At 40.9% G+C, this 18,118-nt stretch overlaps 1 protein-coding gene, 1 long non-coding RNA gene and 1 pseudogene across 6 annotated transcripts in view; 2 read left to right on the plus strand and 1 right to left on the minus strand.

The window, feature by feature from the left end:
• Nucleotides 1-5,150, plus strand: part of Pcgf5l1 (polycomb group ring finger 5 like 1) — a 44,354-nt gene extending 39,204 nt beyond the window's left edge. For all 3 annotated transcript variants that reach the window (XR_015623303.1, XR_015623304.1, XR_015623305.1), the window contains one exon: nucleotides 4,933-5,150. This is a non-coding gene — a long non-coding RNA (polycomb group ring finger 5 like 1). The remainder of the gene's footprint in view (nucleotides 1-4,932) is intronic.
• Nucleotides 1-18,118, minus strand: part of Rps6ka5 (ribosomal protein S6 kinase A5) — a 171,194-nt gene that overhangs the window by 124,366 nt on the left and 28,710 nt on the right.
• LOC148005428 (transmembrane protein 11, mitochondrial-like) lies at nucleotides 5,292-6,241 on the plus strand (annotated as a pseudogene).

Here is an 18,118-nt window from a genome sequence, read left to right on the forward strand (position 1 = left end):
CAACCAGCTGTTAACTCCACCTCAAAGAGACCTTACATCCTTCTGTTTTCTTCAGGCATTGGCACCCACAGGGCGTGTACACACACACACACACACACACACACACACACACACACACACACACACCACCAATATAGATAAGTAAAATAATGTAAAAGTTAAAAATAAACATGTCATAACTCTATACCTCAAAAATAACTATCATTAATTTTTACCATATTCTTCATGGCATATTTCAACCACAAATCTGTGACTGATTAATAGTTTCTTAATCCAACTTTCTAAATAATTCAATTATCAAATATAATTTATAATACCTATCACCATAAACTTTTTCTTAAGTTGTAAATGTTTAACTCAGAATTCTCCACTCTTGTGGAAAAACGATCACTAAAACACATTTTTCATTATGTTGCCATAATTTCTGCTAAACACGTGTAATACAAAGTGATAAAATCATTTGATTACCTCCATTTGATTATTCACTTAAAGTTAAGAAGAAGCTTAATTCTTTTAATGTGTTCCTGAAAATTCAAATTCAAGTAGAAATGGTGTTTTTGAAGCCATTTCAAATGCTTCATGCTATATGATTAGAACCCCGATTTGGTTAACCAATTGATCCTATATTAAATTTGCATGGCTATATGAGAAATATAAATTAGAAGGCTAATGGACTCTATAACATGTCAAGTATTATTATCACATGGAACTAGTCAGAAAGGTCACTGTCAATATCCAGCCCTCATCCACTCATTTTAGAAAAGTTCACAGATCCGAGTGCGTATGGTTGGTCTGAAGGGGTACAGTTCAGTGTAGACTATCTGTTTAGTGTGCATCAAGGCCCTGGATTCAGATCTTTATACGACAAAAGAGGTGGAGGAACGGCTGAGGAATTATAGGGGAGAAGGATGCCAGAATAAAGCACCCAGGTAGGAGTAATTATTTCCCTAGTAGATGAGGAGGGCAGTTTTCATTAACTACGTTATGTGGGAAAGTTTTCTAATATAAAAAAGACTAACTGACTTAATACCTACAATGTCCAACTAATTGGTCTTAATTAAATCTGTAAGTAATAACAGCTTTTAACATGCTAAAAATAATGCTTCAGAGAAAATTACTCTGGCAATAGTACACTATGGAGCAAAGAAAATCTCGGTGCTGAAAGATGGCAAGGTTACTGCAATAAGCTGTATGTATTTGAGTAAGAGTCTGGCCTGAATACAAACTAGAATGAGGAGGAAAGAACGAATCCAAGAATCATTGTAGTGTTCAGTTCAAACACAAAACCACTGGATAACTGCCTTGTATGCTGAAACTACAAAAAGCAAATATCTGATCATCACTTTCAAAGATTCACTGAAATCCTGTGGTGGGTACCACCACAATGGAAATCAGTGTGCAGAGTTTAAAAAACAAAAAAGCTAAAAGAGCATCTAATATAACCCAAGTAGAACACTCCCTGGCACACACCAGGGCCTTAATATCTTTCTACAGAAATACTTGCTCAGCCATTTTTCTCTACTGGCTTCAGCTATGGGCTGAATATTCATGTACCTTCAAAAAAAATGAATGTGTAACTCTAACCTCAAACATGATGGTACTAAGTGATGGTGCTCTTAAGTAATTAGGGCTCCACCCTCAGGAGTGAGGTAATTACCCTTATACAGCAGCTTGAAAGAGCCATGTGAGAACAAAGCAAGAAGGCTACCTACATGTAGAGCTCTTACTGGACACCTACCTGCCTGTGCTTTGATCTTGAACTTCCTGAACCCTGAGAAACGAATTTATATTGCTTACCAATGCCTAACCCAGCTGTTTGTTATAGTGCAAACAGACTGAGAGGGTCTCATAGCAAAGCACAGGAGATGTTAAGTTTGGGGAATAGCTATGTTAAATGTAAACAGGAAATTCTGGAGTTTCAATACTGATTGTAAAATGATAGCAGAACATCCCAAAGGGCTGGTACGCTCGTTCTAGATGAGAAACTAAAGTTCTGTGCAGACATCTGAACAAAGGTGTACACACACACACACACACACACACACACACACACACCCCAAATAAATAAACAAATGAGGAAAACCTATAGTTATTACCTGGAGTTATAAGGCAAGAAGAAAGAGATGGACAAAAAAAAAAAAAAAGGAAACGTTACAACACTAGCCACCACCTGAATCTAAGCAAACAGAGAAAACATGAGTAAGGAGAAGCTGTGCTGAAGTCAGAGGCCGCAGGATGGTACAGAGGAGTGAAGACTGAGACACTCTAACGCAGGGTGGGGTGGGTCTTTCCTTTTTTAGGATTCTCAACAGAAGGATGCTTGAGCATTCCCCAGGCAGGGATCCTAAACTGTTTACAATGAAGAAATCCAGCTGAGCAAAAGAAAGCCAGTGAGTCTGTGTGTGTGCTTCCGTCTCTCAGGTCTAGAATAGAAGTGATAGCTGTTGGAAGTTCCTGACTTGACTTCCCTCCCTGCAACTCTAATGACGGACTGTAACCCTGAACTGTAAGCTGAAACAAACTCCTTTCTCCCTTAAGGGGCTATCTGTCAACACAGTGGAGATGAAACTGGGATCCCGTAAGAACAAATGCTGCCCCTTCCATGATGTACGCAGTTCAAACTGCCACTAGATGACTCCTTATCACTCTGAGCAATGTTGTTACATTGGGTGTCAGTGCTGGTCTCTGCTGTAAGCAGGCTGCATACTTGCCATCAGATGTAGCCACACTGGCTTGCATGAGTAACAATCATGTTACTGAGTCCAGGCATGATCCCTACCCTTTTTACCACAGTCATTTTGTTCATCCGTCTCTTGAACCATACGGCATTGATTATTAATATCCTTTTCAGTTGAGTTCAAAATTTTGGTGGGTACTGACTGATATATGGCACAAATATCATCATGACTGTTCTCACTAACCACAAATGTCATCAGGTTTTCTAGTCTCCACTTTCTAATGGAGTTCCATCTAACCAGACTAGCTAGCCAAACTAATGGCTATGTAGTCCACAAGTTAGTGTAGACACCCATATGATCATTATTCCTTCCAAGCAAAGTGAACATCCATATCCATACTCAAAAGTCCCCCACCCCTAAAATCCCTTCACTACTGCTCAGGGACGTCGCAGAAAGAATCGGTAAAGCCACAAATGCCTCTTTGATGTGGTACCTGAGTATCAAGCCAAAACATTATAAGCTAGGCCTAAATGTTCTATTCCTCTGTCAATTAACTATAAAGGACTGTCCATGAGATCACAGGCACAGGCACGGGCAGGGAGAAGACAACAATTTTTTTTGTTTTAAACTTTTTAATAAATATATGCATATAAAAATATAATATGTGCTATATGAAACACTTGGGGAGAATGACTCTGCCATAAAACTTCACCAAGGCATGAACAGAGAGTTTACTGACAAACACTGCAAGAAAGCAGGAGTTCCCTGAGAGGGAAGTCACGCCTCTGAAAAGGAATAGTTAAGGGGGATATTACTTGGTTTTCCCACTGTGAGATTCTTAGGGTCATATTTGAGGGAGCACATGGGCCTCCCATTATTCTGCTTAAGTCAATCTTATGAGCTGGTTGTTGATGTGAGGTGCTGTGAGTTGTTAGGGGTTAGTTCCAGATGCCTGGATGAGACAAAGGATCTGGGCTGGAGAGATGGCTCAGCGGTTAAGAGCACTGGCTGCTCTTCCAGAGGTCCTGAGTTCAAATCCCAGCTACCACATGGTGTCTCACAACCATCTGTGATGGGATCTGATGCCCTCTTCTGGTGTGAGAAGACAACAATTTAACAGGGATGAGAAACATGGGTATTTAGGCCACTTCATGTGACATTTCCGTCAGAACTTGCTTGGCTCAATGTACAACTTTCATTCCATGACAGAATGCTACTTCATGATAGGCGACTATAAATGCCTGCCTTTGTGAAGGGAAGCCTACCCTTGAAACCTACCAGTTTAAGTATTACTTTTACAACAAGTCTTCGAGAAGTATCCAGAACAGAGCTTCACCAATCTGGGTACTCTAGATCCAAAAACCAATATAGTACTAAATGTAAATGTATGTATATGTATGAGCTCATATATGAATAAGGAAAAAGACAAACAATGTAGAATGTTAAAAATTAGGAGGAACAGCTGCACATGGTGGTACATGCTTATAAGTCCAGCGCTTGGGAGGTGGGAGCAAGAGAACTTGGGAGTTCAAGACCAATGTTAGCTATAAGAACAGTCTGAGACATTGTCTCAAAACATAAACAACAAACACATAAGGGTAAATAAATACATGATTCTTTTATATTATGAATTAATCAAAGTTTATAAGTGTGAAAGTTATTTGGCTACTTTTGCAGCTTTGGAAGTTCTTTTAACATAAACTTTAATTGACTACTGTGTACTCTACCTGTGTTTGGAAACACAAAGACCTACTACTTACACAGAGCAGCACTGTGCCAACTCACACCTAGTGAGAAAATGAGGAGCACTGCTTAAGTGGTTTAGAGCTCATCCAAAGCCTGAAATAGGAAAAGGAGGGGTGCCTGTGCCCCATAACTCTTCACCAATTTGACTCTTTTCTTTGAAGTTGAAAAACTGGAGCTAGAACATGTTGGTTGACAGTAAAACTGAGGTGAGAAGGAAGGTACACACTAGACAGCTAGTTTCTTTGGCCCCTGGTTTTCACAGCATCAGATTATATAATCCATTGTGAGTTAAAATTAACATTTTAAAGTAGGATTATTGTTAATAAATGAGCTGTCAGTAGCCCTTTGAAAGTTTTAGAGCTGTAAGCACAAATTATTCCAAACTAACATGTGATTCAAGGTTGCTACATTTAGTTCCAATAGAATTCAAATTGGCTCTATTAGCAGCAGGTAGTCTGGAAAATAGCAAAAGGGAAGGGTGTTGATAAAGTATTTTCTCACTGTGCAGAGAACAGAGTGCAGAGGTGACAACGAACTGGAATGGAAAAGTGAGCGTATAACTCAGAAGGAACAAAAGGCTGCTGCACTTCCATGTATCAAGCTGAAGTCTGATCCTCCGGAACATTACTAAAAATTATTATTAAAGATTATTAAAAATTGACATCTTGCATGAAAGAACTCAAAATATGTATAAAATAAATAAAAAATAATTTTGGTAATACTTCAGAAGCTGATATACATGTCTTGTTTTAATGAATTTGTCATTTGTAAAAAATGCTAATTTTTACGTGCCAAATACTAAAATATGATTTCTGTTGTAAGTGAAAACATGAATTTAAAAAGAAATGCTGTGGGAGAGTCTCCAAGATGGCCGTGTGGGGAAGGAGGCATCTGGGTCCGGGTGGCAGCAGCTCCCGAGAGAGGGAAACAACAGTCTTTGTAATGAAGAATATCAAACTCTGAGCTGTAACCTGAATTCTTGTCCAAAATTGAGCATACTGACAGCAAGCACAGCAAACAGATTGCGTTTGTCCTGCTGGCCTCTTTGAGGCCCACTTACCCACCTAGGAAAGCAGAGCAGGTATCTGTATTCCTCCACCTGTGCCAGCCTGGACCAGCTAGCTCTCAGACAGCCCGGCCTATCCTTCCCTGGGCTACTTGGTGCTGCTCTCAGAGCCCCTGAGCATCTCTGAGATCTCCATGATTGCTGGAATGGTTAGCCTGTCAGCTACAGATTGTTACATTGTGCATGAGATCTACAGGGGGGAGAATGCCCAGGACCAGTTTGAGTATGAGCTGGAGCAGGCGCTGGAAGCCCAGTACAAGTACATTGTGATAGAGCCCACCTGGATTGGAGACGAGACAGCACGCTGGATCACCATAGGCAATTGCCTGCACAAGATGGCCATGTTGGCAGGTACTGCCTGCCTCTTCACCCCATTGGCACTGCCCCTGGATTACTCCTACTACATCTCCCTGCCCGCTGGTGTGCTGAGCCTGGCCTGCTGTACCCTCTATGGGATCTCCTGGCAGTTTGACCCTTGCTGCAAGTACCAGGTGGAGTATGATGCCTATACTGTCCCGCCTGCCTCTGCACACGCTCACCTCCTCCACACCAGAGGTGCTGGTTCGGAAGGACGACCTGCACAGAAAGAGACTGCACAACACAATAGCCCTGGCTGCCCTGGTGTACTGTGTAAAGAAGGTTTATGAGCTCTACGCCGTATGACTGCAGGAGAGTGGGACGAGAAGCAGAACCACAGGGCCCACAGGACTCAGATTCCCTACAGCAACACTGGGTTTTCTCTGTGAAGCAGCAGCACCTGGGAAAGTGTTTGGTTTAATACTTGTTATTTTTTTAAGCAAAAATAACAGATCATGGGTGTGCCAGGGGTTTCAGCTCATTACACTAAGATGTCTATTTCCATAACCCAGGAGTGGCTCCCAGGCTGTGGAAGTCTGACTGAGCAATGGAATATGGATAGAGCCAATTCCAATTTTTGAGGGGTATGAACTTGCTGTGGGGGTGTCTTAAGTATATTGTTTAACTATACCATTCAGAAGCCAACCGGAAGCTACTGACCATTAAAATTATGAGAATTAAAAAAAAAAAAAAAGAAATGCTGTGCTGAGTGTAAATAGGGCAGATCTGTATCTAGTCTAGATTCAGATCTGAGGCATAGCTATCTGTAATCTACATTCCAAGTGGTTAATAATTTACGAGCAAACAATAGGAAAACACATTTTTAAAAATAAAGCTCTTCAACATTTCTACACACTCCTTTTGATTTAGAGTATTGTTCCCTAAATTAAATTTTTAAAAATAATTTTAAGGGGTTGGGGATTTAGCTCAGTGGTGGAGCACTTGCCTAGCAAGCACAAGGCCCTGGGTTCGGTCCCCAACTCCAAAAAAAAAAAAAAAGAAGAAAAGAAAAAAAATCATTTTAAGTAAGTATTTTAAGTTCAGTCACATTGTACAGCCAGGAAATGAAGTAACTAAATGTACTTGTAAATGAAGTTGTGTCTTATAATAGTTACAAGATATCAAGTAATTTGGTTCCAGTAAATGATTTACTGCTGACAGGCCACCTTCATTTTGAAATGCTATATACATTTCATGTCTTTCTAAGCTCATAAAGTTTAGTTCACTGATCAAAACATATGCACAAAGCTGCACATTACCAGTGATGTGCTGTTAAATTACACCACTAAAATTCAGCCACACAAACCTGTAACATATGAAAATAATACAAATGCCATTCAATCCCTTGTACTTTATAGGATCTCAGGATCAATTACAGATTAGCACTGACTACCTTAATGAAATGAACATAGTGAGTTAGTCAGAAGCTAGTGACTACGTAATTCCCAATGCCTTCTTCTGTGCAGAACTGGCTAAATAACACATTTAAGAAATGTACTTTTCTTCTCTTTCCCTTCTTCCCGGGGCCTGCGGCAGCCCTGCCATTTCGAACTTACTGTTGTATTCATCAGTGCACCGTGTGCTGGCTCCACCTTAGTTTCAGCTGATCTTCAACGCTAGAGCTTCTAGTCTTCCTAGGTACAGCCATCTTAGATTCTACCCAAAGTCCTCCAGACTCACACACATTCTCTCCCAAGCTGGTTCCTTCCTGGCAGTGTCCTGGCTCGATTGCCCCTTGTTCCCGTCGGCCTGGGTACCTCAGTACACACTCCCAGTCTTTCGATCTTCTGTTGTCTTGGTGATTTTCTGTTTCTCCTGACTTTCAGGTTTTCCCCCTACCCTTAGCAGTCTGCCATCACCAAACTCTCAGGTGTTTTCTTATACTCATCAGTACGCTATCTACTAGAGACGCCCTAATGTTCAGATCTGACCACTGTGCTGAGTGTAAAGCGGGCAGTAATAGCCCTAAGTGTTTGCTCTGGACTCAGTGGTGCCTGGGCTCTGGGGATCTGTTTACTTCTGCCAGTGCTTAGTACAACACCGGATACAAGTAAACATTCAGGTTGCCTGCTCAGCTGGTAGCCTGTATAATTACATGCAGAGTATGATGACTACATGAAACACAAGACACAGCCAGGAAAGAAAAACATCACAGCAGAAGGCAGCAGAATTCCCTGCCTAGAGGAAACTGCACTGGAAGACTCCTTTCCAATGGCAGGGAGCACTAGAGTGAGTGTGGACTTTAGCTGGCGCCCAGCCCTGAAGCAGGAGAGGGTAGGACCCCCTTCCAGATGATGCAGACAGATGCAAATACTGCTTCTTTGTGCTTCTTTCTGGCCTTGCCAGAGCAGCTGTGGTTGCCTCTGCCTCTCTTCACACATCTTCACTGAAGTCTAGAATACTTTATCTGGAGTTTGATTGTTTCTCCTCCTACTACAAGGCCTGCTTGGTATCTGAAGCCATGCAGTACAGAAAAAAAAAATGATACAGAATAGCTCTAAGGTTCAGAAACTGAGGGAAACCTTGGCAGATAGTGAAGGCATTGTACTTGCACAGTCCTCAGCACTAAGTAAATTGAGTCCACTTGTCAGAGAAAAGGGGGGCTGGCAAGACCCATCTAACCAGGGCGCAAGAGCAAAGACAAAATGAGCACGTAGCATGAGGAAAGTGGGTTGACCATAGATTTTAGGCGGACACTATCCTTTATTCCTGTTACAGGTCATAATAAAAATAAAGTTGCTATGAGGGCGGTATCTACATGACATCGATGCTTCTTGACTTACGATTGGCTTATGTTCTTGATAAACCTGTCTGATGTCGAAAACACCCGAAGTGAGGAAAAAAATGCTCTGAATACACGCACTCTGCTTAACAATATTAAAAAAAAAAAATCAAAGGATTCCCCTCATGGGTGTCGGGCTGGCTGAGATCCTACAAGGAGATAAGGCTCTTAGCTGCTAGCTAGCATCAGAAGACAGGACTGAACCATGTATCACGATCCAGAGAAGACACTGAAATAAAAAATTCAACAGCTGAGCATTAGTCACCCTCACATCATCTGCAGATCACATTTGTAAACCAAAGTAAACTGTGTACCACCGAGTGTCCTGCACCATCTATATACCCTACAGCAATCTCAAGTAAGAAGCTGCACAATTCCTTTATTTTGTCATATTTCACCTGACAGAGGTTTTCAAATTTTGTTTCTTGTGACTAACTTCTTGAATAGTTATGACTTGTCTAAAATTCTGACACTGTCTCAGGACTTGGGGTTATACCCACTTCAGTACTTAGGCAACAGTGTTACCACAGCCAGTAGCATCTAATGTCAGGACTTGGGGTTATGCGCACGTGTCAGTACTCAGGTAACAGTGTTACCACAGCCAGTAGCATCTAATGTCAGGCTGTCTAATGGGAGCTTTGCTCACCAGGCCAATGCTGCCCAGGTTCTCCACTTCGTTAGTGTTATAACGTCCTGGCCTATCATGGAACTACCAAGTCACTTCACTTTAAATAAGGCGATTCCAAGACTAGAGGACACGGGGTAGTTAAAGAAGAAAAGACATTAGGCATTTGAGAACTATGTTCTACACTCCTTCTAACAATTAAGTCTCCTTTGATTCCTGGGATTATTTTCTTGGATAGTTTACTTTTCTTCCTGCTGTGTTTATCTTAGATTGTCTTTACTTTTATCCATTTCAATCATTTTCCCCCCTCTGGAGGGGGAAAAAACCGCCTTTTTTTTCTTACTGTATCTCCTTTTTAAAAAAGATTTATTTATTTATTTTATATAAGTACACTGTAGCTGTCTTCACACACACAAGAAGAGGGCATCAGATCTCATTACAGATGGTTGTGAGCCACCATGTGGTTGCTGGGATTTGAACTCAGGACCTCTGGAAGAGCAGTCAGTGCACTTAACCTCTGAGCCATCTCCCCAGGCCCTGTATCTCCTATATTTAAAAAGCATTGTTTCCTTGCTTCTTCAATGCCTGTATTAAAACTGTATTGGAATTTACTATCTGTTCTTTCTTGGAGACGGTGTAAGCATAGCTGTCATTTGTCTTCTCCTTATTCGCTTTCCCAGAATCCAGCTTATTCTCACTGCATTTTCTTTTTTGTAAATCTATTTCTTTTCTTAGCGTGTTCTTGTTTTTTCTACATCACCTAATCCTTGCCTGAAGATATTTATTCAATATGTTCTTGTTTTTGTCTGCACAGTGTGGAAACCTGTTTTGATCTGTATTTTATGGTTTATTATTACAATAAGTCTTTTTTTTTCCTATTTGTAATCACTCAGTGCTCAGCGTTGTGAACATAAACGGTTTCTACCAGTGCAGACTGGTGAGAAGGCTCAGCGAGTATAGGTACTTGTAGCTAAGCCTAACAACATGAGCTTCATTCCCAGGATCTACATGGTAAAAGGAGGGAACCAACTCTTTCAAGGTGTGCTCTGACTGTCACACCTGTACTATGGTGTGTGCGTATGTGTGTGTGCATGCACAGGCACAAATGTTTAAAAAAATTTTTTTAAAGATCTACATATCTATCCATTCAGTGAAGTTTACTTGGCTTAGGAGATGATGAAGAAGGACTGGTATGTAAGTTTTCTTGTTTTTGAAAAATCAAATCATTTCTTTTTTTTTTCTGGTCGGACTTCCAACATGTCCACCTGCTGCTGTTTATTTGGTTCTTACCTAGAAGCAGTATTCCCTAGAGCTGCCACTCCTGGCCCACCTCCCTATCGTGCCCTTTCCTTAGCTAACCCTGCAAGACATCAAGTCCCAAACTGGAGCTGAGTATCTTGGCACACACCACTGATGCTTTCTAGGGTTTGCTTGGTTGGTTGGTTTGGTTTTGGTCTAAATTAAGGGGGCCTCTTTCCTCTTTTTTTCAGTGTTACTTAAGATTACCTTCCTCCACTCTGTCCCCTACAGGACTCTGGAGTACAGGGTCTATGGAATTTATGCTATTTTCCTTTACCTAAAAGTAATCTAAAGATTGTAGTGTATTTCCTTCTCTTTCAACAATAGTGAAAGTATGGGTAATGTATGATTTCAGTATTATGTATGGGGTATGAGCAATTTGTAACATGGAATTGTCATTCTCTAGACCTAACATCTGTCCTTTGTCCACTATTAATAAAAAATGTAATTTCTGATGTTCCTCAAATCTCCAAAGCAAATTAGAAGCTTCCAAGTTGGTCTATAGTCTCTGAGTATTGTTTCAAAGATTTTCAATCCTCTGGTGCTTTACCCATCTGACCCTCAGTGAAGACAGAATACTTTCCTTGTTCTTAACTATACAGTAGACCCTCTGGAGCAACAAAAGATCTAGAAAATCATTCCAAGAAGCTTCCTACCAAGCCTTCCTCACAGGAGATCATCTCTCAAAAACATTTAAGTACCATTATGTATTAGCCTAAGTGTTTAACAGCTTAAAACACATTTATTTTTTTATTCATTCTAGACCAAAGTGACTTATCTAGAAGTTATATTCCAAGTCTTCATAGGACCCAAGGTCACAGAAAAGTCTCCAACTGAAAAACTGTCAGATCTTAAAGGAATAGGAACAAAAGGTTTTAACAAAATCATACTGACAATTAAAGCACCAGTCCTAAAATACTTCACATGTAAGCTGCTCAATTTCATTGCCCAGATGGCTGCAGGACTCTGTCCTATTAAAGTTCAATGCATATGCTCCAGTAAAGACAACAGTGAGGCAGCTGGAGGGAGAAGAGCCTCCAGCTGACTGCTTTCCATCTGTTGCCTGCTCCGGGCCCTGGAGAACTAAGTGACTCTTAGAGAAACATATATCCTGACAAAGAAATAACTTAATGTACAGTGGAAAGAGAAAGCAATCCCAAGAAAAGGACAAGTTTCCACACTGACAAGGGATTACTATCCAGAATGTACAAAGAACCCCCATAAAAAAAGGTAGTGACATCATAGATAAAGAAACAGAAGACATCCAAGGGGAAAATTATAAAGATATTTAAAAGTCAAATAAGTGTGGAAAATGATCTCTTTAGTAGTAACCCAGAAAATATAAATTCCAACATCATAAGAACAGTGGTATTCACACTTTACAGACTGGAGGTTTAGGGGGTTTTGTTTTATTTTTGCTTTGTTTTTTGAAGCAGGGTTTCAGGCTGGCACTGAACTCCATAAATAACACCTAGCAGAGGATACCCTTGAACTTTTGATCCTCTTGCCTTCCACCCTGAATGTTAAGATTACAGGCATGTGCTACCACACTTGGTTTATGTAGTAAGAGAGAGAAAATCTAGGGTTTCTTGTATCCTAAGCAAGCATTCTATAAATTGAGCTACATGTTGACCAAAGATTACTTTTTAATCTGACAATAAAAAGTTCTGAACAGAGTTTGGAATAGTGTCACACATCTGTAATTCTAGCACTAGGCAAGTATCTTGACGCACGGCATTGATGTTTTCTGGGGTTTGTTTGGTTGATTTGGTTTTGGTCTAAATTAAGAGGGCTTCTTTCCTCTTTTTTTCTTTAAATACTTTAAAATATTTAGGTACTTTAGATCTTTAAAAATGTTTTTTTAAACATTCATGCCTGTGCATGCACACACATGCACACACCATAGTATAGGTGTGACAGTCAGAGCACACCTTGTAAGAGTTGGTTCCCGGGGCTGGGGATTTAGCTCAGTGGTAGAGCGCTTACCTAGGAAGCGCAAGGCCCTGGGTTCGGTCCCCAGCTCCGAAAAAAAGAACCAAAAAAAAAAAAAAAAAAAAAAGTTGGTTCCCTCCTTTTACTGTGTAGATCGTGGGACTGAAGCTCATGTTGTTAGGCTTAGCTACAAGAACCTTTCTTTTTTTTTTTTTTTTTTATAGACAGCCAGGTCTATACAGTGAGTTCTAGATCAGCCAGGTATATGAATAACAAAAAAATAACAATAGTAATAGAACATATATAAACAATTTATAGCTAAAGGAAACAAAGGTGTTATCTTAAGAGAAACTCTTAGCATATATGCATCAAGAGATATAGCAAACAATGTTCACATCAGTACTGGTTTTAACACAAAAAAGAGAACAACTAAAATATCCACTGACTGGATAATCAATTAAATTTCAGTCTTTATACATGTAACAATAGAAAAACTATAAAATGAATAAAATATACCTACAACAGTATAGATAAGTATAAGGATATAATGTTATGCTGCATATAGCATAAAGAATTTATCAAAGACAATCCAAATAATCCAAATTTCAAGAAAAGAAAAATTATATAAAATAAATTCATGGTCATGCCAGATACTAATTTATCACAAAATATGCTTTCTAGGTTGAACAGATAGTAGATAGCTAAAAACTAAGTTTGTCTATTTAGATGACAGATAGATGGTCCTAAAAATTAAACCTCCAAGATCCACAGAATATGGCATTTAAAATGTTTTATTAATAAAATGCCTTTTTGACTATGAGACAGGTCTGCTCCTGGCAGCACCCCCATTCCACTTCAAAAAAGACGATGGTAAGCACCAGAGACCTCCTTATGGAGTTTGTTCTCTAATGTGGCAAGCTGCCACTAAGCAAAACTGCCCTTGCTTCCACTGTGGACAGAATGCCATCCAAAATGGACAGACCTGGTCCTCTGTCAGGTCTACACTTGTGCAAGCTGCATGCCTACACCTCCTGCACACTCAGGTAATATTTACTCTTTACCAAGTCTCTGATGGGGTTGAAGACCAGATAGTTATGGTCTCAAGATTAAACTTAAGTTGTTAAGGATTTAAGAAGTTGTTTTTAGGTCTAAAAAGATATTTTTAGGTTACTAATGCGAGTTACGACAGAAAATTATTTAGGTACAGAACTCTGAATTCATCAAGATAGGATAGATAATAGAGTACTTTATCCAATGGACTAAAAATTAATATAATTGCTATACAATAGTTTTCATAACTGTTCTTACTGTATGTCATTTATTGTCATAAGAGAAAGTCTTTTTATTAGACAATAGGGGGAAATGTTAGCAGTTATCTGATGCTATGTATACAAATGCTAAAGTCTGAGTTCCAAGATCTGGCTGTCCAGACAAATGAATTCTCACATAAGCTGGCCATGAGGAGTAACCCAATAACCAGGGTTCCTCCATGGTTTTTGCTTCACTCCCAGTCTCCTGGTTCCTGTTCTGATTTCCCTTCAAGATGAACTGTGTAATTTAGACATGTAACCTGAATAGACCCTTTCCTTCCTAAGTTGCTTTGAGCATGGTATTTTTTCATAACAACAAAAACACTGGTACCAAAGAATACACTATTGGCTGTAATAGACATGACCATGTTCCTGGGCGGGGGGGGGGGGCGGGGGGAGGATGTGGAAGGACTATAGAACTTTCAGTTGGAAAAGCCATTGAAAGTTCAGAGCTTAATGAGTTGCTCTGTAGAAGCCTGGAAAAGAACGTTGAGGGTCATGTAGACAGCGGATGCCTAACTTGTTAGAGTGCAGAGGGAAGTTTGAGACTTCTTCAAAGACTCTACTGGGATTGATTGTGTGATATTTAGAATTGAGAATATGTGGCTCTAGTCAGTTGGGGCTAAGAAATCAAATGTTATTGAGAGGTCAGTAGCACTGAGGTGATCTTCTGGGAATATTTCCTCTAGGTAGCACAGAGGGGCTATGGTTCAGAGAAGGTCAAGGCTGCATCTCATGCCAGCATATGAAATTGGTCATGTATAAGAGTCTCATAGGGTAGTGGTTTTGAAGGCATGAAGGGGATTTGGAGAGCAGCTGAGGCCTGGCACTGTGAGAGGCCAGAAGAGGTCATCAGTGAAATGCAGCTTTAGCTACAGAAGAAGCCCAATAGGACTGAAGAGTTCACTGAGAGAAGCTGAAGCTTGGCACCCCGTGGCATGGTTAGAGTTACTCTAAAGAAACAATTGTGGAGTGAGGCCAGCCTGAGCCTCTGAGACAAGCTGGTGCTCTGCCAAGAGCAGAGGTGGAGAAATTAAGCCCTTTGAGCTCAGAGGATCATGAGTGGGTCACAGACATCAAGCATTAACCTTTTTACATTATTTAAATTTGGTTTTGATTTGATTTGATTTGATTGTGCCCTGATTCTTCTACTTGGAGTAACTTTATTTTTGATTTTTATAGGAACCTATAGTTATGATAGCTTGTTGCAATTTTATAAAGACTTTGGACATTTCAGAAAGGACATTTTATAGAATGTAGGACTTTTAAAAGCTGTGATGCTGATATTAATATGAGATCTTGGGGACAAACAAAAAAGGAAAGCTGTGGTTGAACAGTGATGATGAGTATGTATGATAAATTAAGAAGCCAATTTTGTTGGCTAGGTTCTTCGTCAATCGGACACAAACTAGGGTCATTTGGAAGAGAGACTCTCAGCTGAGAAAATGTCTCTGTAAGGCTGACTGGTCTACAGCAAGCCTGTGGGGCATTTTCTTGATTAATAGTTAATGAGGGACGACCCAGCCCACTTTCTGCAGTGCCTACACCCTGGCTAGGTGGTCCTGAGTTGTACGACGAAAACAGGCTGAGCCAGCTTTAAAGAACAGCCAGAAAGCAGCAGTAAGACCACAGATGGTCTCTGTTTCAGTTCCTGCCTGTCCAGGTTCCTATCTTGAGTTCCTGTCCTGACTTCCCTTCATGATGAACTGTGATTGGGACACGTAAACTGAAATACCTCCACCACATGCATGCAAGTCTCAGGTTGCCCTGGACATAGTGTTTCATTGTGGCAGTAGAAACTCTATGACACTTAACTCTTTGCAACAAAAAACTGATGAACACAGAGGGATTATATATGTAAGTTTCGACTAAATTAGTAATGCTAAGATTAGATAATGTTAAGTTTGTAGTTTGTGGATATATATACTGGAGTCATCAGAAAAGACCACAATTTTTAAGTGATCTGTCAAAACAAAAACAAAAACAAAATGTAATGTCAGTTACAGAGCATGAAACTGAAGTTCCTAGCACCCATGCTGCAGCCAACAATTGCCTGCAATTCCGGAACCAGAGGAGCTCTCTTCTTACCTCAGCAGGTACCTGTAAAACTCAGTCAAACACACACACCAAACCAGTATCCTAGTCTCCACCTGCTTCAGTTCTGCTCCTGAAGCCGCCATAGTTGCACAGCTAGTTTCTCTGGAACTCTGTCTCATCTCTCCAGGATGCAAGAGTTCCTACAAGGAACACAGTGTTCACTCTCCTACTAAAGGAACACAGTGTTCACTCTCCTACTATAGGAATACAGTGCTCACTCTCCTACTAAAGGAACATAGTGTTCACTCTCCTACTAAAGGAACACAGTGTTCACTCTCCTACTAAAGGAATACAGTGTTCACTCTCCTACTATAGGAATACAGTGCTCACTCTCCTACTACAGGAATACAGTGTTCACTCTCCTACTAAAGGAACACAGTGTTCACTCTCCTACTAAAGAAACACAGTGTTCACTCTCCTACTAAAGGAATACAGTGTTCACTCTCCTACTATAGGAATACAGTGCTCACTCTCCTACTACAGGAATACAGTGCTCACTCTCCTACTAAAGGAATACAGTGTTCACTCTCCTACTAAAGGAACACAGTGTTCATTCTCCTACTAAAGGAACACAGTGTTCATTCTCCTACTAAAAGTGCCTCAGTGGACCTGGATCCTCACTAGCATCTCATCCCCATGATCATCTTTGAAAGACTTCTTGGATTACAACCCAAACAGCCCCTATTAAATCTCTACACTAGACCACTCCTGTTCTCATTGTGGCAATGGACAATACATGGACAAGTAACCTCTTCCGCTGTCTGAGATGAAAAGGGGGTTTGAGGGAGACAGAGACAAGAGATAGAACAACTGACCAACTGACCAACAAGGTATGGCCACAGACCTGTGATCCTAGCACTAGAAGTTCAAGGCAAGCCCAGGCTACATGATAAGACTCAATCTTAAAAATAAATTAAATTAATTTGAATTGAAAAGTTAAAGTATCGAGGGGCACTCAACGCTATGGTCCAGACACCGCCCAGATCTGAAGGGATCTGGTCAAACAGCTCCCTGCATCCAGATCCCGTGGGAGGGAGAGCTAGACCTTCAGAGGGGCAGACACGCCTGGGAAGCCAGAGACTACTCTCTGCCCACATTTCTGACTCCAGAGGAAAACGCCTGGGGCCACCTAGGCTCCCTGTGCACAGGATCTCAAGCAAAGGGGGGGCAGGCCCTTCTGGTTGCTGCCCTCACGGAGAGCTGAAACCTGGATCTGAGAAGCGACTCCAGGCCTGAGATCAGAGGTAAGACCAACTTTTCTGCTCCAAGTGACCTGCCTGGTGGACTAAGGACTCACAAAAGCAAAATTCCTCAGGGACTGGGCACTTCCGGTTTCTAGCTGGGGCCGGAACCTCCCTGATCCCAGCCTACAACTCCCTGCTCCCAAACCCCATGGGCACTGAGGACACACGCCCACAGGAACACCTGAAGACCAGTAGACAGGAACGCTACATGCCTCACAGCAGAACACTCTGTGCCCAGAACTGGCTGAAAGAGAACAGGAAAACAGGTCTACAGCACTCCTGACACACAGGCCTATAGGACGGTCTAACCACTGTCAGAAATAGCAGAACAAGGTAACACCAGAGACAACGTGCTGGAAAGAGGCAAGCGCAGGAACCCAAGCAACAAAAACCAAGACGACATGACATCATCGGAACCCAATTCTCCCACTGCAGCAAACACTGAATACCCAAACACACCAGAAAAGCAAGATCTAGATTAAAAATCACATTTGATCATGATGATGGAGGACTTCAAGAAAGACATAAAGAACTCCCTTAGAGAAATGCAGGAAGCAGAAGCCTATAAAGAGGAATCACAAAAACCCCTGAAAGAATTGCAGGAAAACACAATCAAACAGGTGAAGGAATTAAAAATAGAAATAGAAGCAAAAAAGAAAGCACCAAAGGGAGACAACCCTGGATATAGAAAACCAAAGGAAGAGACAAGGAGCCGTAGATACAAGCATCACCAACAGAATATAAGAGATAGAAGAGAGAATCTCAGAAGCAGAAGGTTCCATAGAAATCATCGACACAACTGTCAAAGATAATGTAAAATGGAAAAAGCTACTGGTCCAAAACATACAGGAAATCCAGGACTCAATGAGAAGATCAAACCTAAGGATAATAGGTATAGAAGAGAGTGAAGACACCCAACTCAAAGGACCAGTAAATATCTTCAACAAAATCATAGAAGAAAACTTCCCTAACCTAAAGAAAC

This window comes from Rattus norvegicus, chromosome 6, assembly GCF_021556685.1.
Source record: "Rattus norvegicus strain SHRSP/BbbUtx chromosome 6, alternate assembly SHRSP_T2T, whole genome shotgun sequence".
Taxonomy (NCBI): domain Eukaryota; kingdom Metazoa; phylum Chordata; class Mammalia; order Rodentia; family Muridae; genus Rattus; species Rattus norvegicus.